This window comes from Camelus ferus, chromosome 20, assembly GCF_009834535.1.
Source record: "Camelus ferus isolate YT-003-E chromosome 20, BCGSAC_Cfer_1.0, whole genome shotgun sequence".
Taxonomy (NCBI): domain Eukaryota; kingdom Metazoa; phylum Chordata; class Mammalia; order Artiodactyla; family Camelidae; genus Camelus; species Camelus ferus.
Window position 1 is genome coordinate 17412720 of NC_045715.1, and position 24949 is coordinate 17437668.

Here is a 24949-nt window from a genome sequence, read left to right on the forward strand (position 1 = left end):
CTGGTGCGGGGGGTTTCCAGGTCGTAGATACTTCAGGTGTTCTTCCTCTGACAGAACAGCACCTCCCAGCAGTGTGGCCATAGGCACATCGGTGGTCTTTTGGGTTGTGGTACCCAGTACTCTTAGAGCCACCAAATGGACGTTTCTGTTCTCTGCAGAGTCTCTCTCTGGCTGGGAAGCAGGTGCCGGATGCAGGGATGCTGGTGTAGGTGGATGGCAGTAATTAAGGGCATGAAGCAGCTTTGGAATTTGAGTTCCAGCCCTGCTGTGTGTGACCTCATGCATGTTACTTATCCTTGTTAAACCTCAGTAGCCTCTGCCAGTGGGGTTTGTATAAAGATTAATGAGCTATGGCATAAGACACTCTTAGCACAGTTATTTACTGCCATGTGATCAGTAAATAGTGGAGGTGATGGTGATTTTATTAAGAAAGAATTGGCTGCAGTTGCCCCCTTCCCTCTTTCCAGGATTCTAACATCACGGCCATTTAGACTGCATCGTTGCCCAGCTTAAGGAAACTGTCAACTTCATTATCTCTTTGGTTCCTTATTGCTTTCCCCTCCTTATAAATCCATTACTGAAATTTTAAAGATGTTTTCTTTAGCCTTTCCATAGTTAGACACCACTTTCTAAACAGAACTAAAAGGGAAATTTGATTGAACCTCTGAATCTGACTCTCCCCAGTTAGCCCAGGTGGGCAGACCTTCCTTGGGAGGGTCATTTATTTTTCAAGCTATATAGTAAAGAAGCAGATGGTTTCTCGTTACTTCTGAAGTCAATTTCCATGAAAATCTTCAGTGCTCAATGCATAGCTTAATGTCTTTTAGAACAATTGCTATTTTTGAACTGGTGTTGATGACACAACATTTTAAGTATAGAATATTCATTCACTATCTGACAAATCCTTCACTTGTAGGACTTCTACAGATGTCTAAAAACAATCCATTAGAATTTATTCCTTTTTTTCTAGAGGCCAAGAATATGGGCTCATTCATTTAGGGTCTGATACTTAAAAAGGCCAAAGTCTGGAGATTTAATTCCCAGATAGGCCAATTAGTGTAGCTTTGTTCCACAACTTCAATTGAACCTCAAACCCCAGCCATCTGTCTCTAAAATGCATGCCATTGACCACAGGGGGCATTGGTCACATTGGTCAGAGACTGGGTAGATCCACAGAAGACCGTGAACACCCACGGTAGGAGGAGAGGAGAGATCCAAACGCCTGCACACAAGACGGTGAGTCAGTAGAATCAACCTCAAAAATAAATGCTGGAGAAGACAGTCAAGGAAGCTATTGTTTTAAACAGTAAGAATTTTTTAAATTCTCAAGACTCGAGTAAAAATTGCTAAGTGACAGATCAGAGTCCAGAGGGCAGGAAAGTTAGGAAACTCTTAGATATCTTAGTTCTAATTATGTATTTGTATATGGCTCTTTCGTAGAAGATAAGGGGAAAGTACCAGAAGGAAGAAGGCAGCCCTCCTGATGAACTTTGATCTTAAAAGGAAGTAGGCAAAAGATAGAGGGCTGACAGCCAGGGATACCGCAGTGATAGTGGGTGGCATTTACACACCGGTGCCAGGCACTGCTCTAAGCCCTGTTGGCTGACCTCACTAGAACTGAACGAGCTAGTGCTATTACTATCACCATTTTACAGGTGAGCAAATTGAGGCACTGAGCTTTTAGGTATTGCTGTAGGTCACATAGCTAGTTAAGTAGCTGGGGTATGAATCGAGGCGGTCTGATTGTAGAGATGTGAGACTTGCAGGCGATGCTATGGACAGTAAAAGATTGATAAAGAAGCGTTCAGAGCCAGAAGAAAATAAAAGCTGCCTCTGAGCAGAACTGATGGAGGGTGTGAGAACTAATGGAGTGTAACCCTTCAACTCCTATTGTCTGTCTGTCTCTTACATGCATATTTAAAAATCCAGAATGCTAATGACACTACATGGGGGAAGTAATAAGAAAGATCCAGTTTTTCCAAATGAGTTTAAACCTCCTAGCTCAACAGAATTCCTCCTCAGCATCCTGAGAACACTGGGGATAGACAGAGGTAGTTCCTCCATGCCTGCTATCTTTGAGGGAACCTGAGGGGTGGAAACAGTGCTAGACACGTGGAGGAAAGGGCACGTGTGTGGAAAAGGCTGGGAAGCTCCGCTTAGAAGGAGCTGGTAAGAGCTTACTGAGTTTCCAGACTTGTTCTCAATGAGAAAGGATGTTAAATGGGACAGAGTTTCATTGTCTGAAGTTAAGGTGGATTTCTTTATTAGCTGCTGAGTAACCTACATTTAGAAGAACTCAGGTATAGACTTCGGCACGGGTTTGGGGGGATGTCTCAGACGGGCTACGAACTTCAGAGGGTGATGAGACCGTTAAGGTTTCCTCTCACGTGGTTCTCAGAACATGGCTTCTTATCTATAAAATTAGGCCAGAGACGTATTTGGATCTTTGGTTTTCCCTCTGTGAAGAGATCACTTCCATGTGAGAAAACTCGGATTCAGAGAGGATGAGAGTGACTTTCCCGAGGCCGGCCCGCTTTTGGTGACAGGCAGGCTAGACACTCCTCTGGTGCCACTCTCCTGTGTACCGGGCCATCCAGAGTCTCTAGTAGCGGCAGAGGCTTGGGGGCTGGGCTCACCAGGGCTCACATCCCAGCTCGGGCACTTACAGTCATCCCTTGTATCTGTAGGGGATTGGTTCTGGGGACCCCTTCCCCAGCCATGGATACCTAAATCCAAGATGCTCACATTCCTTATATAAAATGGCATAGTATTTGCATGTGACCTGTGCACACCCTCCTGGATACCTTAAATCATCTCTAGATTACCTATAATACCTAATACAATGCAACTGCCATGTAAATAGTTGCTGGAGTACGGGAAATTCAAATTTTGGTTTTGGGAACCTTCCAGAATTTTTTTCCCTGAATAGTTCCCATCTGCACCATCCACGGATGGTTGAATCTGCGGATGTGGGGCCCTCAGATCCTGGAGGCCAACTGTACTCTGTAACCTTGATTACTGCTTTGACTGCTCAACCGAAGACAGGGCATTGTTGTGAGGATTAGGTGAAAAGAAAGTGCTTGGCATATAGTAAGTACTAAGGGTATGTTCTCTACTTAGGCTTAAAAATCTTTATTTATTACTGCTGGTAAATTTTTCAGCATCTCTCAACTCATGGCTAAGAAGTTTCCTTTTTGCCTTATTTTTCTCTCTGGGTGATGTGAAATTTTATAAGGACATTTCTTACAGTTTCTCTGTATGTAAAATCCTCACATCTTCTAAGGCCCTTTGGGTGAAGGATCCAACTACAGGGCCTTTAGCAATTCTTACTAGCTCTGAAAGTATGTGATTTATTCTTTTTTGAAAACGATGCCTTCTAACTTTCTTCCTCCTCCAGCTACTCCTGTGGTTCGCTGCTTACTGTGGTAACCACGCTCTAATAATCCTGTCAGGAAATATGATGTAACTGTCTGTCTAATCTTATTTTCAAGACGTAAAACAAGCACAGAGCTTCCTTCTAAGAATCCTTCTAAAGCGTTAAGGGCCCAATTGCTGCTCGTCGTTCTGATGTTTTATAAGATTGTACGTACTTGCGGAAGAATGCGCATCATTGGGTGTTTCCTTAACTTAGAATGTTTATAGCACCCAGTGGCCAGTGTGTCACCGAAGGCTAAGTGCTTTCATGCTCATTCTCCTGCAATTGAGGGAATTGGGGATAGCTTAAAAAAATGCAGAATTGTGGTTTCTAGAGGATTTACATTTATTTCTGAACATAAAGGATCTAAGTTAGTTGCCGGGATCGTGAAATCAAGTCAATATTTTCACATTTTTTGGAAGATGCTAATTTTACAAAACATCTCCCTCCTGGCCCATGAGTGAGGCGTAAGTTTGTACCTCCACAGTACACACCATGTCCTCAGCACCCCGACACCCTCAACTGGGATCAAATAGGACCCCTAGTTCTCTGCTCCTGGCAAGACCCCTCCATCAGTGCCAGCCTCTCCATCACTCTCCTCCTTCACCGTCAGGACCAGTCTCATCACACTTCTTCCTCCTGTTTGTGTCAGTCTCCATGGGAAGCCTAGACTCCCAAGGCATCCCTCATCCCTGTGTCCTGTCCTCATTTGACTCTTTATTTCAGTTTTTAAAATCTCGTTTCTCCCCTTTGTCACCTGCTCCCCGTGTGCTCTGTGCCTTCGGGGTCAGTCATCAGCGAATCCCAAACTTCCTTACCTTGTCTGTGAATATTTTCTTCTTGCTATTTTGGAAACCTGGGTGTCCACTGACAATACTGCTTCTCCTGCAGCCCACTTGAAAGGGCTGCAGTTTTTAACCTTACCCTTGAACCATGGTTAGGGGGTGGGTAGAATCCTCTACACAGTTTCTGTATCCCCTCCTCCCGAAAGCCTCCTCCTCTGAGTCTCAGGTCTCTCTATGGCCCACTGTCCCTCGGTCACCTGCTTCTCCACCCAGTCACTCCCCTCATCCGCTGGAGATTTCTGTTTCTGGCTCGCTGTCCTCTCCAGCACCACTCCTGCTAGTTCTCCTGAATTTCAGTATTCATGTTGGTAACCCTTTCATCACCTTCGTCTCTTAGGTTCTCAGCCTCATCTCCTCCCATGAAGATGTCTCAGCCACTCCACCCATGGTCATGCCCCTGGTCCTGTTATCACCGGTCACCTCGGTGCCTCTGTAGCTCTCTCTGGATGTCCCACTCTGACTATCACTTCTCTTCCTGGCTGGCCTTATGTGATACCTCCAAACTCAACGGTCCTTGGACCACCAGAACCTTCATTTTATTGAATCTGCCACCTCTACATGGTTCTGCCCTCACCCTAAGTCCTTCCTTTTCTCCTTTCCCAGCTTGAATTCCATGATCAACCACTGTCATCACTGCTATATATCCTCATCTCCCTTGTCCCTCTCACGCTATATTCTCTCTTGACTAAACCACAGTTCCAGTTAAATCCATCTCTTTCTCTTCACTGACTCTGCACTTGCACCAGTGCAGCCAAATGTGCCAGGACAAAACCACACCACCATACAGATGTCTCACTCTGAGTTAATGGTCACAAATGCCAGGTGGACCCTCGATGCTGCCTGGCAGCTGTATCATGTTCCCACTATCTGTTCATTCCCTACCTCTCTTACACAGCTATCGCATCCTTTATACTTGCTCTTTAAACATCTACTGTCTCCTCACTCTCAGCCACTTCCTTTTTCAGTTAAAAAAAACAAAACAAAACAAAACCAGAAATGTTTAGAAGAGAACTTACACCGACCATACATGCCACCTGCCTGTGTCTGTTCCCAAGCTCCCAGCGTCTCGAGCACAACATCCTATTTCCATCTCCCTGTACCTTCTCAAGGACGTTGCTCCCTAAAATTTCCCCTCTCCTTCCTATATCATCAGTTTTCCTCTCTCTGCTGAATTCCCACTGGCATCCAAGTTATTATTTTTTCCCATTAAATAAAAGCATCCTCTTTTGACTCTGACTTCCCCTCCAGCTACTAGCCAATTTCTTTTCTGAACTCTTACAACAGAACATTTTGAACGAGTCATCTGTATTCATTATGTCTAATACCATCCCTCCCGTTCTGTCCTGAACCCAGTACAGTGGGGTTTTTACCCCTCACTCGTACTCCACTGGCCCTGCTCCTACCGGGTCATCAGTGACATTTCATTGTTGTAGCCTACAGCGGTCCCAGCCTCCTCTTACTTCACCTACCAGCAGCATTTGACACGGTTGATTATTTTCCCCCTTGTTTTTGTTTGGTGGGGGGAGGTAATTAGGTTTATTTATTTATTTTAATAGAGGTACTGGGGATTGAACCCAGGACCTCATGCCTGCTAGGCATGCCCTCTACCACTGAGCTATCCCCTCTCCCATTATTCTCCCCATTGAATACATTCTCCACTTGACTGCCTGGACACACCCCTTCTGGTTTTCCTTTTTCCACTCAGGCTGATTTTTCTCAGTCTCTTTTGCTGGTTCCTCATCTCCCCAAACTCTAAAAGGAGTCCCTCTGGGCACTTGGATCTCTTCTCTATTTATGCTTATGCTTTAAAAATCATCTGTATAATGAGGATTTCCACATTTTTATCTGTAGCCCAGATCTCTCCCATGAACTCCAGATCCCTTTTACCTGACCACCTGCTGGTCACCTCTACCTGGATGTGTCTAATAGGCATTTCCAACTTAACATGTCCGTGGATCCCCTCCAGGGTCCGTGTGTCTGTTTCACCAGGTGATCGTGTCTCAGGGACCCCTTCTGGGAAATTGCTTCCAGGGGAATTGCCCAAGGATGTGTGGGCAAGATGGGTCTTCCAGAGGCAAAGGGAGGGGGAAAAAAGGCAGGCTGGGGGCAAAATTGCCTTGATAATTGCTTCAATCTCGTGAAAATTAATGTTGCTGAGAAGCTTTCATGGTTTTGGAGGGAGGGTCAAAGAGGGGTGTAGGGTGTGGGGATGGGCTTTGGAAAAGGCAAATCAGTTGTGGAACCTGGAGCTGATAATGCCTTTTCTGAATGGATCTCAAGGCTACATCCTGTCAGTTTGTTCTTTGATTTATAAATACAGGAATACTGGGAGGAAAAATCAACTGCTTAAATTAGAACAACAAGAAAAACAAACAACTTAACATGTCCAAAAAGGAAATCCTGGTTCTCCTCTTACCTCCTATCTGCTCCCCAACCCCCATGCCCTGCCCATCTTTGTATCTCCGTGAACAACATTCCATTCTTCCATTTACTGAGGACAAAACATTTGGAATCATTCTTGAATTATCTTTCTCTCGCACCCCATCGGCAAATCCACCTTCAAAATACAGTCAGAATCCATTTCTTATCACCCGGCTGCTATCACGCTGGACCAGGCCATCTTCACTTCTCATCTGGATGAGTGGAATGTCCTTCTCACTGGCCTCTCTGCTTCTTGCTGGGTCCCCTCCAGTCTGTTATTAGACATACTCAGATCACGTCACTCCTCTTTCCATTTCATTCAGAGGAAAAGCCCAGGTCTTTGGCTGTGACTGATGAGCTACGATGTGGTCTCGCCTGCCATGACTCTCCGACCTCACCTCTCACCCACCCCCAAGTCCTCTCTCTGCCTTGTCCGTCCTGGCTGTTTCTTGGAACCATCAAGGACTGCTTCCACCTCAGAGCTTTTGCATTTGCTGGAATTCCCTTTCCTTTCCTGCTGTGTGTCCATGTGGCAAGGTTCCCTCATGTCCCATGGGTCTTTCCTCGAAGGTCACTTGTCCAGTGAGGGTTCCCTGACTACCTCTCTTAACGTCCCTGTCCCCTTTCTCTATGTTTGTATTCCTTAGCATTTAGCATAATCGAACAGAGTTTCTATTTTATTTATTTATCTCATGCGTAGTCTCTTCGCCCTCCTGCTAGAATAGAAGTTCCCCAAGACCAGAGGTCTCTGTCCTGCTCACTGCTGAATCCCAAGGCTGGAAACATAGGCTGCTTTCTGGTAGAGCCTCATAAATGTTTGTTAAACAAGAATGACTCTTTCTTGCTCTGGGCACTCTTTTGGCTTAAAGTTATTGTAAATCTGTTTGCCACAAAGCACTAATAAAACAAATTATTTGATTTCATGTTTTCTATTAAGTATATTTACTGTATATGTCACCTCGATTTACGACCATAATAATAGGAATGGCAGACAGAAGGCAAATGAGAAAAGAGTTCCTACAGCTTTTCCTGTTGGTTCACTTCAGCGAACATGGTACAGCTCTCAATACGCATTTGGCAATAGGTCGGCTTATTTATGTACTCGTATCCCGCCTTATTATAAAGCAGAAAAGATGGAAAGGGGCTGGCTGGAAATGTGATGAGGTAAGGGTGTTGTAACCTGACAGACTGTTTCAGATGCTGGGTGGTTTGAATAGACTGTACGTTATTTATGTTAATAATCTCATTTCCAAGAGGCATTGATCAGTGCCTTTTGTTGTGCAGTTTGCATTTTCCGTGCCAGAGCTTTTGCATTTATTACTTCAGTTCTGCCTCCCTCGTTGGGGTAATCATGTCTCCAGTCCTCCAGTTGTAAGTTAATTTGTATTCTAAGACCAAAAAGATATTGAGTATTTGGCAACTTTCTCAATTCAAGGCAGATTAATCATAATTACCTAAAGTCAGCCATTTGCTGTCTGAGGAAACGTTCACTGATTCCACGCCCCACTGGTTACTGCCCGTTCCCAAGACAGCAAAGGACACAACCTGTTCTGGTACATTCTGGTCTCTCTTAGTCTAACAGGGTGAAGATTCAAGGCAATTCATGTTCCTGCTTACTAGCAAGTTATAAAAAATACTTCATTTTAGAAATTAATAGCCTATAAAATTAACACGTTGGGTGGAGTATAGTTCTGTGAGTTTAAAAAAAAAATTTAGATTTATGGAAGAGTAGTCAGGGTAGTTCAGAGATCCTATGTGCCCCTTATCCAGGTTTTCTTAACATTAACAGCTTATTTAACTATAGTAAGTTGATCAAGGCCAAGAAATTAACATTGGTACAATATGATGTACTAAACTGTAGACTTTATTTGTGTTTTTACCATTCTCCCCACTATAATGTCCTTTAATTCCAGGATCCAATCCAGGATACTATGTTTCATTTAGTCGTTTTTCTCCTAGTCTCCTGCCATCAGTAGTACCTCTTTCAAAGCTTCCATGGATGGAGAAAATGGGTCAAGTTAAGGCTGTAGTGACGTTGTGAGAATTACAGGCTTAAGGAGCTACATGGGACTTTGGAGATGTTCTGATCAAGGGGCTGCCAAGGAGGGGTCCTAGGACCTGAATCTGGCTCTCATGATGTTGGAATGTGACTTGAATTCATTGCCAACATTTAATGATGAGGAGGTTTTCCAAAAAAATCTATATTTTTGGCTTCTCTTTAAGAAATTGGTAGCTCCTGCTGCTCATGGTCTGTTTGTTGACTGGGAAGATGGTGTGGCCCCAAGAGGTGGCCGTCCCTTCTGTGGTCAAGTGTTTCCAGTTCACTTCAGGTGGTGCCCCTCTGAATGCTGCCCTGGGCTCACCCAGCCCCCCATTTTGTGGGTGAAGATGCCCAGGAAATGAGGTTTGTGCAGAGCCTGCCTTAGCTCTTGCTGCATGTGCTCCTCTTGGCCTCAGAGCTTGCAAGGTGTGGTGTTGGTGCCTCGGGAGGGTGGCAAAGATGATGGTGGGAAGCGGGCGTAGAATAAATGCTCCCCAGATTCTAGCCCCTCCTCATCTGCCTGCATCTTTCCTTGTGTCCCACAAATACGAGAGCTTGCAAATGAGTTCCTCGAGACAACATCTGGTTTGCAGTCACTAACTGTTTAGCTATACACGGTTATCTGAAATGTATGAGTTGCTCCTAGTTAAAAATCAGGGAATGAACCTGAAAATCAACATTTGTGACATCTCCTGAGAAGGCAAGTGACCAGGCGACACTGGGGCTGCCTTCCCAGCTGGCCTGGCCTCCCAGCCTGGACTCAAGGCTGTCCCCTCAGACGGGGACAGGGTCACCTGGCCTCTGCATTCCATTTGTGGGACCCTGTGGGCAACTGTGTGCATTTGCAGCGTTGGCCTTAAGTTATGAGTTTGGAAACCAGGGAAGCCATAGTCATTTACTTTTGTGTTTCTCGATGTTAAGTTGTTCTTGCCAAGGAATTATTTCGGTGACTTCTCCAAGTGGTTGAGGAGAAAGAGAATTTGGGACAGGGGCTGCGGTCGGATCATAGCCCAGGTGTGCTGAAAGTCGGCTGTCTTGTTTTTGTCTTCTGTGCCCTGTCCCCTCCTCCTGGACACGCTGTCAGTTCCTTTTTTGTGACCTAAGGTTAATGCTGCATATCGGTGTAGAGTGTTCTGTTCAGGGACATTTTTGCTAGAAGAGCTCAAAGCACTATATGTAAAGGACTAAGTGGACCCTGCAGTGGTGGGATTTCAGGCAGTGTCGGTGGGCATCCCTGTAATCTCATCCCAGGTGCGTATACATACAGAAACAAGAAGAGAGCGTTCTCTTTTCAGGTCATTATGGAAACACAGGACTAATTATTAAAGCAGATTTGCATGTGTGTGTAACTAAATGTACCTGTGAAATCTCTGTGGCCCCCGTGGTAGCTGTGAGTTTCTAAGGAGCTCCCGAGCCCTTGGCTTGTGCTAGTCTGAGTTGAGTTGTGCTGTGAGTGTGAAATACACACCAGATTTCCGAGACTTAGTACGAAAGAATTTAAAATGTCTCAGTAATCATTTTTGTATTGATTACATGTTAAAACGGTACTATTTTGGATAATTCAGTTAAATAAAATGTTAATTTCATCTCTTTTTTTTAACATTAAAAAAATGTGGCCACAAGACAATTTAAACTCACAGACACAACTCAAGTTATAGTTCTATTGGACGGAGCAGCTCTTGCATCCACTGTATTGGATGGTGAGAAAGGGTGTGCAGTGTGTTTTCCAGGCCGTGGTAAAGTCAAGTTCAAAGAACAAATGTGGACAGACTGGGAATGGTGAATCATTTTCATAACTCTTGGTTTGTACTTCACTGCTCACTGTAGAGTATTTGGTGCATTTAGTTGGGTACTGAGTTGTTCTCTTGTTTATTTAGTTGGCCCTGTAAAGGGACAACGGTGATCTACCCTACTGTGTGAAAATTAGGAAAAATGCCCGGTGTGATACTGAGTGTTAGTACAGCAGATGATATTTATTTTTGTTTTAATGATCATTCCTGGTAGTATGAAAAAAAAAATTCATTTTTTTTCACTTCCATGTACTAGGAGTAAGGCTGCCCCCACAGATCAGAAAAAGGCACCATTTTGTTGATGCAATGTGATCATGGATCCACTGGAAAACCTTTCTTAAAAAAATGGATTTTTTTTCCTATTCACTTTCACAGCAAAGGTTTTTATTATAAGTAGATCCATTTTTTTTCTGTTGTTGATGCTCAAGATATATTGAAACCCAGCAGTGGACTGAATGACAGATACTCTTGTAGAAAGCACTGGATGCCTCAAGTTTTTGCTGAAGCTGGAGGCATATGTCATGGGCACAACATAAAGTGATCTATATGTTACCTTAAAAAGGATCCCAGATAAGAGGAACTGGACAGATGAGGATGTGCGGAGAACCAAAACCATGCACTGGGACCCTGCTCCTCATCTGGTCCTCTCCCTCTGTGGTTGCCATGTGCACACGGTGGTACTTGGTGATTTTTTTTTTTTTTTTAAAGTAAGGCCAAGTTTTTCACATCTTCAAACTATTCCTATGTGCCATATGGAACTTAATAAACTTGGTGGAAGATGATTGTGTATGACCCTCGGGAGCATCTGTAGGTGTCACCTGCTAGAGAAACTTCAAATGGAATAATAGGGTACCATGAAGAATTGGTAGTTTTTTTGTATTTTTTTTTAATCCCTTCTCCTTTGATCCTAAAAGAATCAGGACCCAGAAGCTAGGAGTTTGGGACTCCTAAGGCCCATTGGTGGCCTGCTCACAGATAAAAATGCATCGATTGGAATTTTTGAGAAAGCTTATCTGTTTTCGCTGAAATCAGGTAAAGATAGTAACCCTTCTTGAGCTGAAATCTGTGTCTCTTGTGCTACAACTAGAAGGCAAGTCTTGTATCTCTCACTTCTTTCCACAGATTGGCTTTGCTTGGCAATAACTTTTCAAATGTTAACTGGAACTCCTTGTGAGAATAGCTCTCCATTAGCTGTGGACGGGCTTGTTACATGCAAATCACTCAGCTAATACATGCAGAAATGCTTTGGAAGCTACATGTCCTTTATAGCATAAAAGTCTTATTATTAACTTGGCCATGGCCCCTGGCCATGAAGTTTACTTGAAATCACCCGCAGATTCCAGCCAACCCTTCTGCCACCACCGCCTAGTAGGTATGGATGGTGCTTTCGTGGTGGTCCGCCTGCTGTCCTGCCTGGATCTCACCCAGTATCTCATGGCCATCAGGAGCCTGACTTTATCCACCAATTCTAGGTTCTGGTTGTCTTGCGGAGGATGTCACAGCCACTCTCCGACAGGAGTCCTCTGATTCCTGATAGGTGGCCTCTCCTGAATTCTTATTCTCTTAATTAATATATCACATTATGGCTCTGCAATAACAATAGAAACTCACAAATGATTGCTTATTATAGGCCAAATACTCTTATAGTTGATTTGTTCTCATTTGATCCTCTCAACAACCCCAGGAGATAGAGGTACTATCCCCATTACACAGATGATGAAACTGAGGCGCAGACAGGCTAAATGACTTGCCCATTCTCAGGCTTGAATCCATCAGGACCCAGGCCTGTGGAAGGTGAGCTCCTGCACGTGAGCTCTTAGCCAAGCTCACCCTGTGACTTCTGCTTGGGTTGTTTTCCTTCTCTCTGGCCTCTTGTCTAAATATTTGGAGTCTTCAAATGCAAGTTTTGCTCTGAAGTGACATTTTCATTCAAGACTCCAGGCTGTACTTGTAAGTGCTCTTATCCTTCTTGATCTGAACCAACTGAAGGATGCCTTGCCTGTCTCCACAGTTTAAGCTCTTTACAATGTATTATTTTTTTTTCCTGATTGTTTCTTGTGCATTAATCTTGATTTTTTTTTCAAATTTTTTTGTCAGCACTTGTAAGGTGGTGGTGGGGCACTTCTCATGTTTCTCTTCAGTTTTCCGACATTCTTCACATGGTAATGAGTGAGCTCATTAGAAGTAACACTTAAGAAATAAGTATAGGGCACTTGGGGCAGACTCTGTTGGTTGGCTGTCTATCCTGTTCACCATCCTTTTCATCTTAGTCTGTGGGTGGAGTTGTGGTTAGCCCAAGAATCTCAATCAGGGGTGATTCTGCCCTCCAGGGGACATTTGGCAGTGTTTAGAGACATTTTTGGTCATCACAACTGGGGTTGAGGTACTAGTGGCCTGTGTGGGTAGAGGTCAGGGCTGCTGGTAAACCTCCTGTAATGCACAGGCTGGTCCTCCACAACAAAGTGTTATCTGGCCCAAAATGTCAGTAGGGCTAAGGCTGAGAAACCCTGGTTTAGAGACAGCCACATGATACATTCTGGCCCACTTAACATGAGTGAAAGTCTACTAGTGCTTTTTGTGACAGTTGTTTTTCTGAGCCATGAGCTTTCCCTTCCTGTTTTCAGCTTCTGCCTTCAACATGGGCCTGAGTCTAGAGATTGGGCATCCATCTCGTGACCAAGAGGTAATAAACATGGAGATGAAAGTCAACACACTAAAGGTGTGCAGTGTGGGATGCTCCTTCTGCTGAATATCTTTAAAATTTTTTTTTAGAAATGATGGTACAAAACATTAAAATTTACCATCCTAATAATTTTGAGGTGCACAGTTCAGGAGCGTTAAGTGTATTCACATTGTTGTGTGACAGATCTTGAGAGCTTTTTCATCATGTCTGCCGAATATCCTTCATGGTGGTGTAGGGTGAAACACTTCTAATGTATATTTGTTCATTTACTTTTTGCTCAGCTGCTCGTCTCCTGTCTACAAAATGCTCCGATGGAGGCTGATGGTACAGGAAAGCAGCTCCTCTGGCCAGAGTTTCCTCCGTGTGAGATTGCTGGGCCAGACATTCAGTGATTTTGCCCAAGCTGTCTTGACTTGGTCTTTACAAGTGTATTCGCTGGGAACCTAAGTAGAGGTGGAGTTTGGAAAACCAGAGAACTGATTTAAAGAGAAGGAATGTTTGGGCCAGCAAGTGTTCTCAGTTGATAGGGTATAAATTTCACCAAATAACTCAGCTGAAAAATATTTTCTGAGTTGAGCACGAGGTCCCAGCCTGGAAAGATGTACAGGGTGGTTTTTCCTGGCACGTCTCCCTCTCAGATATCCCATATGGTAGCTCCCCTAGTTCTTAATGCCCCCTGGCAGCCATGCCCTTGTCTTGCGGGGCCTGAATCACAGGTGTTGGGTGCTGTTTAATTTTGAGTTAATTGGGCTTCTTGCTTCTAGACTCTTCTGTGGTTTCTTAAATTCATGAATTAGCCATTAAGTTGTGTTTACCAGGCAGGCACCCGGGTCTGTCCAGCTGACCTTTTAGAAGGATGTTTTTTGTGCAGGCTTTCGTAAATGATGGTGGGAAAATCTGAATCCTCTCCCAGGACCTTTTAACTGCAGCCTTTTCTTCCATCTCTTGCCTTTGCAAGTGGGTTTGTGCCTGACTTTAGAATGGCTCTTCTGGTGGGATTATTTACCAGGGTGGGATGGAGGCTCTGTTCTGAGACTTACAGAATATCTTGTATTATTTTTGTAGCGGCCTGCCAGGGTTGAGGAAAGTCACTTATTAGATGAATTTTCCCCAGGAGGACTCACCTCTAGAATAAACGAAATTAAGTTGGGTAACTGGGATTTCCTGCCTGGGATGGTTGTTGGCAGTTTCTGTTTCTCTTTTACAATTGAGAAAGCACTTGAAATTTCAGGGTCACAAATGTGTGTTGCAAAACTCAAAACAGTGTGAAAGCACATAGGTGTTCATGGTTTATTATTCTAATTATTTAATGTTTAATAAGCCTTGAGAAGCTGTCATTTACTGTCTACCCTGGGTAAGTTTCTCAGTTCAGGGTAAACAATCTGTAATTATGTGGTTAATCAAACAAGAAGCTCTAAGTAGTTTCTTAAGTTGAAATGCCTTTCTCACAAGTAGGCGATAAATGAAATGAAGGCACAAGAATTTCAACTTCACTCCCCAGGGATGGACTGATGGTGGGCACATTGTTTTTGGTGGAATGTTATGAATGCTTTAAATTTCTTGGTGTGATCATCGCAGAGTTTGAAATCACACGCTTTATGACTTATGCCAGGGCAGGATGAATCTTTTTAGTTAAATTGAGCTCGTTGTAAGCTTTTAACCCCCAAACTTAGACCAACTTAGACTAACTTGTACCAACAGTGCCTTACAGGCACTTAAAAAAAAAACCAAAAAACGTTTTGGTAAAAAAAAATTAATACTGGTTTAAAATAAAACTTAGCCAGTTCAGTGCATGGACCAACCATTTCTAAACTAAATTATGAACTCAACTTATGTTGTATCTTGGCTGTTGCCTTGAAAACATCAACAGACAGTGGCATATTGGTTGTCATTTTTCTTCCATGAAATAAAAGATGGATTTCATTTCTGGGTAAAGCATTGTAATTGTCTTATACTTTTACTTCTGGTTAGATTAGATAGACAGTAGAAACAAAGAGGGAATATGAAGGTAGGAGAGGTGTTGCTTTAATGTGATAAAAAATATACAGGGTTTTTCTATTTTCTGAGGGTTAGAGTAGATGCTGGAGATAAAAGGAAGTAAAAGTTAGAAAATTAATCAAATCACACGTTACCTGTATAGCATTACAATATTTGTAAAACATTGTAGGCTGTGTAAAGTTGGGACATGCAGAGCCAGTCTATAAGCTTCAATGGTCATACAGAATCATCATTATAAGGAAGTGATGTATCTCTGAAGTAGATATCACTAGTCTCTAGCTGCTTATCTGAGAATCCATAAATTGTTTAAGGCTGGTCCTCCAGCGAACAGTGGCAATGTGTGCCGTGCATTTCTGAGAAATAATGCCAGGAAATGCACTGCCAAACAACGGAACTTAGTCTATAAGCAATTTAAGAAATATGACACAAGGAGGATCCAAAGATTTGAACAGCAATCATGTGTTAGTCACATGCAGTTCACGTGACCTGGCATTGTGCTTGGAAATCTCTTAGGATGGCAGTTTTATGATATGGTCACTATGGCCAAGAATACTGATTGTTTCACCCAGTTTTGGAAGCCAAATGTGCATGCAGGATCATGCTCCGTTTGATTTGTTCTCTGCTGGGTGTGCATTTATCATCAGGGTCACGGTCTGTCCTTGTCTGCCAGGGTGGGCATTGGCCACTGTGGTCACAGGCTGCTTGGGTGCTGTAGAGGGAAGGCTGTCTCCTGCTGGGCAGAGGTCTGTGAAAGCCGCAGGGGCTAAGACTCTCCCATACTGGCAGAAAGGGAAGCCGGAAGGACTTGGACTCACTGATTTGTGCTGACACCACTCAGTCCTGCTGCTAGAAGCCTTTCACGTGCTTCCAGTGTCAGTGAGCTGGTGTTTGACAATTACACTCCAGGGCAGGCTGCATTCTCAGGCACACACACTCCTTTGCTTGCTGGCATCCCTTAGCTCACTGAGATGCTTTCCACCTGGCCGTGAGTACCTCCTGGCAGATCTTTGCTACTGGACCCAGGAAGGCAGAAGCATCAGCCATTAAGCTGGCCCGATGCTCAAAGATAAACATGAGGATGCTCAGCAGAGTGAGACCTGGAGGCAGGCACACAGCCTCTTGGCTCAGTCCAGCATTTCAGGCACGTGGGTTTGTGCTTGGCATCGGAGAGGAGGCGCTCTGATGACCCGGCAGGCTTCGAGCTCTTGGGCATACTGATTTTTTCCCCCGATGCTGGAATTGCCTTCCTTGGCTATGGCCACAGAGAAACCAAAATGGGACTCATTTCCTATGCGGGCCCTGAGGTGCACAGTTGGGGAGCCAGGAAGCCCACCTGGAGGCCTTTTTTTCCGCATTTCTGAAGCTTTGAGTCTGGCTTTTCCCTTGGGGGTATTTGGGCCAATCATTTCCCACTATGTCAGTGGAAGGTTTGGCCAAGTCTGACTGAAAGATTGAGTCTTCTACAAAAACAAAAGCACTTTTTCTTTTTTTAATGAAAAAAGTTTGACTTGTTCTCCAACCTCAGTTTATTGACCTGAATGAACTTAGACAGGTTAAAGGATGAACTGGAGGGAGCAGTGTTGCTGCACTTAGGCAGGGCCTGTCATTTGCAGTTGCATCAGTGTCCAAATGGGGGCCTCCAGGTGAGACATCAGTCGGCCTCTCCGAGGGGTGGGGAGAGCAGGGCGCCACAATAGTCATTGTTCATTGTCTTCCCACTTAATGTTATTTTAAAAACTGCACAGCATTTAAAATCCTATTACTGGAACACTGGATTAGGGAGAGAGTACCTCGACTTGCCCTCCTTTCATCATTGTTAAAAGGAGTTTAGGAAAGTCACTATTTCCTGTGTTCATGAGTTAGGGGAGGGAAGGAAGGAGGGAAAGAAGAATTTCTCCGTCTGACAGAAGGAAAAGACCATCTTGCAGCAAGGAGTGAGAATAGAAAAGATACCTGAGCTCCTTGTAAGACCACTTTCATTGACCTTTAGGGGCTTTCAGTGATTCCGCAGGCAGAACTAGACATTTTCTGTTGACTTTCTTATCTTCCATTTGTTTAGTTTGTTGGGGCCCTGAGTTCTGGATGCTCACTGGAATCTCTGCTACACCGTAAACACTTTTTTGTTGTGTCAATTTCAGCTCAATTACCGGGAAATATTTTTTAACCAAAATACTTAACTTTTTTTTTTTTTTTTTGGCCATCATATTTTCTGGGCCAAGAAGAGGAGAAGGCTGAGACAGCCACGAAAAAGCTGCTTGAATGATTATTGCCAAGAGGAGAGATGTGGTCCTGTGAGCCACAGGGGAGGACCACTGAGAAAGCAGAGTGGAGGGTCAAATTGACGTCTGTCAATTGCCATCTTAGTTCATTGGAAGTGTTATGATTAGACCTGGCCTTATTCATGTGAGAAATGGATGTGCCTGACAGCAATATTCCTGTGATTTGGGGATTATTCGCTGTCATGGAATGTCTAAACCATTGCTCAGTTCTACACAGCAGCCTTGGAGACCTGGAGTCTTTGGGAAGCATGGCTCTCCTGGTTAAATTGAGGCTTTATCTGAAATCCATTTTGTTTTCAGACATGTTGGAAATACTCCTAAAAGTATTAGGAGTGTGCCTTGGAGTGGAATGCTCAGTGAGTTCCCTTTATTATCCTTTGGAGGCTGAGACCATTTTTCAGTATGTTAGGAGTTTATGATACATTCTTCTTTTCCAGATCTTTATGTAGGAGTCATGTGTGTCATTGAGCTAATTTTGAAGTGTGTGTTCCTCAAATACTTTGTGCATTTTTTAAAACGCTCTCATATTTGTTTCTTACTCATTGTTCTGATGAATTTCATTCTCTTAAAATGATTCTGATTAATTTCTTTTAATTTTCCAGTTGGTTGACAGTTCTGCAAGTTGAAGTGTGAATTATTTGTATAAATGGAAATGTGTAATTGTAAAGCAGTGTCTCTGGCCTTGATGGACCTGTGAATTAAATGAAGCCTGTTTTTGATACCTTCTGCCTCCCTTTTTCTCTTTCTTCCTCTGCTGCTCCCTAGGATTCAAGATCTTCACCTTTTTCCTGCTCTCATCCAAGCCTGATCTCAGCAAACTCTTTGACATTTGAAATTCATTTAAGCTGAAGTCACCCTTGTGAAATGACAAATTTAACTTGGTCCCTCTCCCGGGAATAATTGCAGTTAGTGCTTCTCCCTTATTTATGGCATGAAAGGCCCTACATCCAGCTGATATAATTTCAGGACCTATAGTTTTGAGTCCAGATCTTTTTAGTTATGGGCTTATTCCTCAGAATCACATCATATTGTGAGCTGCTGTTTGGGCTGTAAGTGGCTGCCGCTCAGGAGGAGACAAGTTTCGGAGAAACTTTCAGGAACTTCCAGAAAGGAGCACTTTTGTTTTCTTAACTAAGTGAGAGACTTAAACCTGGAAAAGTTACTTCTCCTATGCCTAGAGTTGTCTCCCTGGAATTGTACTTGCATTGAATCGAATTCAACAAACGTTTATTGATGGCCAGTTGCAGGCAGTTATAACTACTTCACTAGTAGTTATAACTGTAGAAAAACCATCCATTTCTCTTCTAAATTACATAATGGATGAAGAAATTGGGTAGTGAGAAGCTGACCAATGTAGAATGACTTAAAATTCTAGACCTTGGGTGTATTTCTCAGGATGCCAGTAGGTATAATAAAATAATTTTGTGAATTTGGAGAAAGATGGGTTAAATGAAGTTGGTAGGGACTTTTTTTTCCCCCTGGAGCTCCCAGAGGGGAACAGTATATGTAGTATTTCCCAAACTTACTTGACCATGGATTTAAAAATTTGTATTATTATTAGTATTATTTTGGAGCATCTCAGGAAACTAGTGCTCCTTGGAGAACACTTTGGAAAATGCTGCTCTAGACCATGAAAGTATTTTTTTCTCTCCCTTTTTAGAGGCCTCTTTTGTATTAGTGTGTATGTGTTTGCTATTCAGAGACAGAATAAATATTCATTAAATAGTGTGGCAAATAGCTTCCTGTCAGTAAGTTTCTCCATTGGTTATATTCAAGGTGTGTGTATTTCACTTGGATATTGGTTTGAAGAACTGGGGTCCAAAGATGATGGTGGTGATAACTTCCATTGCATGAACCCTCACGTAATGTGCTCACCCAGGGACAGTGGTCAGTATTTCTTCTAGACCCCAAAGCAAGAAGTAGGAATTTGCAGTTCTGGTTTATAGGTGACAGATAACTTGCCCAATATACCACTTACGGAGTGTTCATAATGTGCCAGGCATTTTCTTTTAAGGTGATGAGTTTTTTAAAAACCCTTATGTGACGTAACTAGATTCATGTACACCTTTCATCCATGTTCTTCAGTGATAACATGTTGCAAAACAATGTTAGTTTCACAATCATGAAATTAACATTGATACAGTCATGAATCTTACTAAGAATTCAAAGGGTTTGCATGTACTCGTGTGTGTGTATTTATGACAATTCATGTGACCACCGCAAACAAGATACAGAACAGCTTCATTATAAGGATCCCTTATGGTACCCTTTATAATCATAGCCAACTGTCTCTCTCCCCTCCCCTCCACCCCTGACAACTACTAATCTGTTCTCCTCTATAATTGTGTCATTTCAAGCCTGCTCTATAAATGGAATCACACAGTAGTAACCTTTGGAGATTGGCCCTTTTACATGCTGGTCCCTTTTAATCCACTGCTTCAATCTTTGCAACAGTCTAACACTGTAGGGAAGGTAGAGTGGAATATTCAAGGCTGCATGGCGAGTGAGCCACGGAGGGGGTCCAGGTGTGCCTGATTCTCAGCCTTGGCTTCCCTCTCTCTGGCCTTGACCTTTCTCTGGGTTCTGGGGATTCACATTCTGTTCTTTTACATATACTGCTCTCCTTTTCTTTCCCTTGTATTCAGAATTAGAGTTCTTATGCTTCTTTTTCAGTTTCTAAAATTGTAACTTTAAAGAAAGAAGATTGGATCACATTATTATCTTGGAAGTGCAGGGATGAGTATTCTTCCCCTTCAGCTCTGTTTTGAGCTTAATAGCATTTTCAGAGATTTCTGTACTGATGCCTCACCATCTTGACACTCAAGCACAAATGATAAGGATGGTTGTGGTATTAGAGGGTCGAGGTAGAGATTATTTATTTTTAATTTATTTTTTGATGTTTTAATTAAATTTTTTTAATGGAAGTACTTGGGATTGAACCCGGGATGCCATGCATGCTAAGCATGCGCTCTACCACTGAGTTACATCCCTCCCCACAAGGTAGATATTCTTGTACACCATTGCTTGAACCCATATATAGGCATCTTTGACTTACAGCGTATCTAAGTGTTGTCTGTACTCGGCCTGCTGGCTTTGGTTGCTGTGGTGCTAAACATACTCCCAGAGCCCTTGGGAATTAACTCACTGCAAACAGGAAGCTGTCAGTGCACATAAGGATGGTGGGAAAGCAAAACATATATTTCTATGAATCACAGTCATGTCAGATGCTGTCTATTTAAGAGAAAACTCCAGAAGTGGAAACAATGAAGCCTTTTGAAATTTCTATGTGTGATGTGGTCTTTAACAAGAGTATGAAACAGTTAGCCTAATGTAGATTTTTGTTGATCCTTGAACCCACCAGACATGCTTCTCTTTCAGGGTCTTTGAACTCACTGTTCCCTCTGCCTGGAAAGCTATTTCCCAGGATTCCAGGTGGCTCGGCTCCTTCCCTCAATTTTCATCAGGTCCCTGAACAGTGTTCTCTTTTCCCTGTAGACTTCCCTGATATTTACAATCATAATACCACCCCTCCACCAATTCTCCTTACTCGCTTTATTTTCCTCCATCACATTTTGATCAACATCTAACATGCCCTGTGTCTGATTTATGGGACTATACTGTTTTCCCCGCTCGTAAAATGTGAGCCTCCCAAGGGGAGGAATCTTTGTCTATTTCATTCATTGCTGTATCCCAGCACCTTAGAATGGTGCCTGGCACATGTTAGATAATAGATATTATTCAAATAAAGAAACGTTTTCAAGAGTAAAGATTTGTTTGAATTAAGTTGTAGGATACAATAGAATAATCATGTCTGCACAGGTCAGCTCTTGGTAAGATGCTCATTTAAAAATGTTGAGTCAGTTTAGTACAAGCGTATACTTTTCCTGCCTGTGTAGAACATGTTTCTTGCCGTGACTGTTCTGTTGAGAAAATGATTGACTTTGGGGGAGCTTTTTCAGATGAAAAGGAAATTAACCAGCAGATCTAGGTAATTGAACCTTGCAAACTATCCTGGAAGTGTTTATCCTTCTGCCAAATTGAAGCATGAGTTCAGTGTTTGCACAACCACCTGTGTAATTAGTCACATTAGCACGCCGGCATGTATTTGGTGAGCTACACTCTTCAATTTTGCAATGAAAGTATTTTCACATGTTGGCCGCTACTGTGAAAATTGGTTTCTTCCCTCATCCATTCTGGAAGCTTGTGCCACTGTTTTGATTTGGAGGGTGTGGTCTAGTGCGCAGAGCATTTGGAGGCGGATCTGTGATGGAAGTAAACTTTTGGTTTCAGTGTTTCTTTGGGGGGCTGTTTATCTTACTGCTGGGAATGGAAAGAGAAACAAATATTGCTCTAGGGATACTTTAGGTAATAGATACTCCGGTTGAAAAAATACAATGCTGTCTGTACAACAGTATTGCAGGGTAGGGTGGGATTGGAAGCTGCTGGGCCAGATGAAGGTCTGGCCGCCCTGGGACTGTTTTAGTGGTTTGGGGAGCAGTTTGGGGTGTGGCAGCCGGTGGGGAGCAGGAAGAGTGATGTACTGTGCCTGGAAAAGGCCTCGTAGGGGAGGACTGGCACCCTCTCCCACCAGTGCCTGCAGCATTTCCAGCTCTTTGTGTTGTGGCTGTGTGAGCATTTCACTTGGTCCTATATGAGTTAAGAATGCCGTGAGAAAATACAAGCACTAATTCAAAAAGATACCCATACCCCAGTGTTCATAGCAGCGTTATTACCGTTGCCAAGCTATGGAAGCAACCTAAAATGTCCATCAACAGATGAATGGATAAAGAGGGTGTAGTATATATACACAACAGAGTGATAGTCAGCCATAAAAAGAGTGAAAATTTTGCCATTTGTGACAACATGGATGGAATTGGAGGGTTAAACCCTTGGTGAAATATAAAAGATAGAGAAAGACAAATACTGAATGTTTTCACTTATATGTGGAGTCTGAGAAACAAAACAATTATAACAAAACAGAAGCAGACTCACAGATACAAACTAGTGGTTACCAGAGGGAAGAGGGATGGGGAGAGGGGCAAGATAGAGGCTGGGGATGAATTAAGAGGGACAGACTACTAGGTATGAAATAAGTCACAAGGATGTCATGTCTATACATGTATAGGGAATATAGTTAGCATTTTATGGTAACTTTGTATAGAATATAATCTACAAAGTATTGAATTACTATGTTGTGCATCTGAAACTAATATAATATTAAAGTCAACTAGAGTTCAATTAAAAAAAAATGCCAGGAGGAGAAAGCTTGGAGAGGGAAGAGTTAAGGGAGAGTATTATCGCAGCATGAAAATTATTCATTTTTTGAGACAGGCCCCCACGTCTCACACTTCCCTTCATTATCCACAGACGCCCCCAAAGCACCTTTGGTGTACTGGATTCAGACTCTTCTATGTCAGCCGAACATTAAAGAAAATTGTGAGGACAGCCGTGAGGGAAGTGCAGCGAGTTCAATCATTGGCTCTGCCGAAAGCAGGGCATCCTGATGTTCACTCGAGCTGACTGAACACCTTCTCTTTTGTTAGTCAAGTTATTGCCAAATTTAAATAACTAACAGAGGTCAGACACCACTTAATTAATTTCCAAGCATAGTTAGCTAGCTGTCCTTGTCCCCAAGGGAAATAAGCTCAGAGGAGTTCCTTAAATCACACTTTTCCCATTTCTTGAAATAATTTCCATTACCCTGTCTAGCAAAAGTAGGCGGCTGCAGAGAGAAGGTTGAGATGGAATTATAAAGCCATTTGGGTTAAATGAGCTCAGTCCATCACTCTTCGAATTCATTGAGCAGACAGCACCTAATAAGCACTAGCTGTCTACAGATCAGTGTTTCCAAAGGAAACCAAAGGTGGGCAGTCAATGTGGGAGACAAAACAGACATGGTTTGAGAATCTCACGGAACACCAGATGTGCAAAATGATGTGGTAGAATCAAGAACAGGAGAACTATCTGATAATCTGCACATCTTCCTACTTAAAATGTTTAAATTCCACAGTTTTCACTCCTAAGTGCTCTGTCCGCCCTTCAGAAACAGTTGAAATGTCTAAATGTGTAATTAATGAGCCTTTTGCTTGCCTGCAGCCTTTCTTCACATATATATGAATATCACGGTCCCTTTTCCGAGACTCATGTTTTGACCCAAACTTTGAATCAGCCAAAATACATTGTATGGACCTGCCTGTCATATAGAATGGTACAGTTACTGGTTAATAGTAAGGAATTATAGTGAAGCATTCTTTTAGGAGGGTTTATTTATTTATTTTTCATTTTAGCAAGGAAAAGTTCATGTGGTCCTATTTGCCAGTTATTTTAGCTGAGTTTTAAAAACCCTTACATGATGAGAGTATACATTCTTTCTTTTTTTGCAATAATGTAGGAGTTCAAGGAGCCAGGCTGCTCTGAATTTTTAGGAGTCTCTTTGGCTCAAATGACTAAGTCTGGTATCCATACAGGGCCTTCTTTAAAAACTGGATTTAAATATTGGGTGGGTCTGTCTTGGACCCTGTTCTGGGGACCACTTGTTGGAAGTCCCAGATGGGAAAGCTCATTATAACCTGATTTTACTCATAAGCACGGCCCTGGGCATTGACACCACTAGAGCAAGGCTTAGTGCCTTGGGTTTTAGTTTTATTCCCAACCTGTGGATCATCCTTATGTAAAGTCTACCTTAACAGTTGAATGTAATGCCGTACTTTGATTAAGTGATTTCAGAAATGACGGCAGTTGCTTCTCAGTGACCCCGATGCTAAGACTCCTGTTTCCACACCGCTTGGCTGCTGCCGTTTTCTGACACCACAGCTGTCTGGGTGTAGCTTCTGCCCCCACCCTCACCCCATCCCATCTGCCATCTTTCACTCACCACTTCCTCACTTGCTCTGTTTCCAGGTGGCGAATTCCCCAATAAGCTGCTGACTTCCCACCCTCAGAGGGGCCAGGTCTTAGGCTGACAGTAGCTGCTTTCACCAGGAGAGCTTTCCTTGGCCGGGGCCCCAGCCTGGGGCTCCAGCCTGGGGCTCTGCTGCCTCTGCGGTGCCTGCTTTGTACGGGAGATGTTGCTTCTCCCCCCTGGACGTGGGAACTCTTGCAAGAAAACTGAAAGGTGCTTTCAGATTCAGCAGCGGTGGCTCCCTCCTCCCACTCACCCCCTTGTTTTGAAAGCTCAGAATCTTCCTGGAAGGTAGGAAGGTTGCAATCAAGGTTTTCGCCATCTTTGAAGGATGCTGCTTACCTTGGATACGCCTTGTCCTGACGACGGTTCCAGTCTTGGCCTTTTTCCGTATGGGGAACGTCCACAGGGAGCTGTTCTTACCTTGCTGCCTCTCTTAAAGCTTAGCAGACTCTCTCTCCAGTGCTCCCCCAGCAAGCTGTTACAGTAAGCAGAAAAACAAGCACATTAAACTAAGAATCAAATGCCAAGTTTTCCTCTCATTGCCAACCTCATTAGGAAACAGTGATAAAGTAT

The 24949-nt window shown here is 43.2% G+C and overlaps 2 protein-coding genes across 6 annotated transcripts in view; one reads left to right on the forward strand and one right to left on the reverse strand.

The window, feature by feature from the left end:
- The window catches only part of LOC102517286 (cytidine monophosphate-N-acetylneuraminic acid hydroxylase), a 216339-nt gene that overhangs the window by 169313 nt on the left and 22077 nt on the right, over window positions 1–24949 (reverse strand). The window contains exon 2 of the mRNA XM_032462609.1: window positions 24716–24851. The gene's annotated coding sequence lies outside the window, so the exon portion shown is untranslated. The remainder of the gene's footprint in view (window positions 1–24715; window positions 24852–24949) is intronic.
- Window positions 1–24949, forward strand: part of CARMIL1 (capping protein regulator and myosin 1 linker 1) — a 281411-nt gene that overhangs the window by 52961 nt on the left and 203501 nt on the right. The gene's annotated exons all lie outside the window — the stretch shown is intronic.